The sequence below is a fragment of the Arachis duranensis genome, chromosome 10, assembly GCF_000817695.3.
Source record: "Arachis duranensis cultivar V14167 chromosome 10, aradu.V14167.gnm2.J7QH, whole genome shotgun sequence".
In the NCBI taxonomy this organism is placed as follows: domain Eukaryota; kingdom Viridiplantae; phylum Streptophyta; class Magnoliopsida; order Fabales; family Fabaceae; genus Arachis; species Arachis duranensis.
Genome location: NC_029781.3, coordinates 29,174,112 through 29,174,980, shown reverse-complemented (window position 1 = coordinate 29,174,980; position 869 = coordinate 29,174,112).

Sequence of the window (869 nt, the reverse complement as noted above, 5' to 3'; positions counted from 1 at the left end):
AAATGGGCACCAGCCCGGCGTTTAACGCCAGAAATGGCTAAAAACGTGATTTTGGTTGCCATTTGGTGCAGGGATGACTTTTCCTTGACACCTCAGGATCTGTGGACCCCACAGGATCCCCACCTACCCTACCACTCTCTCTCTCTTCTTCACCCATTGACCAATCACCTCATCACCTCTTCCCCAAAAACCCTTCACCTATCAAATCCCATCTTTCTCTTCACCACTCACATCCATCCTTCATAAAACCCCACCTACCTCACCATTCAAATTCAAACCACTTTCCCACCCAAACCCACCCTCAAATGGCCGAACCCTCTCATCTCCCTCTCCTATATAAACCCTCCTTCACTCCTTCATTTCCACACATCCTAAACACCATTTCTCTCCCCTTTTGGCCGAACACAAAGCCATTCCCTTCTTCCTCATTTCTTCTTCTTCTACTCTCTTCTTTCTTACGAAGGGATTTCTGTCAGTTTAGAGACTATATCTACAACGCGGCTGTTTTTATGAAATTCTTTACTGGCAAAAATCCTAACGTCAACCACTTCTATGAAGTTGTGGCCATGAAGAAGGTGATCCCCGAGGTCCCTTTCAACCTCAAAAAGAGTGAATATCCGGAGATCCGACATGAGATCCGAAGAAGAGGTTGGGAAGTTCTTCCCAACCCCATTCAACAAGTCGGAATCTTGATGGTTCAAGAGTTCTATGCCAATGCATGGTTCACCAAGAACCATGACCAAAGTGTGAACCCGAATCCAAAGAATTATCTTACTATGGTTCGGGAAAAATACTTGGATTTTAGTCCGGAAAGTGTAAGGTTGGCATTCAATTTGCCCATGATGCAAGGAGATGAACATCCTTACACT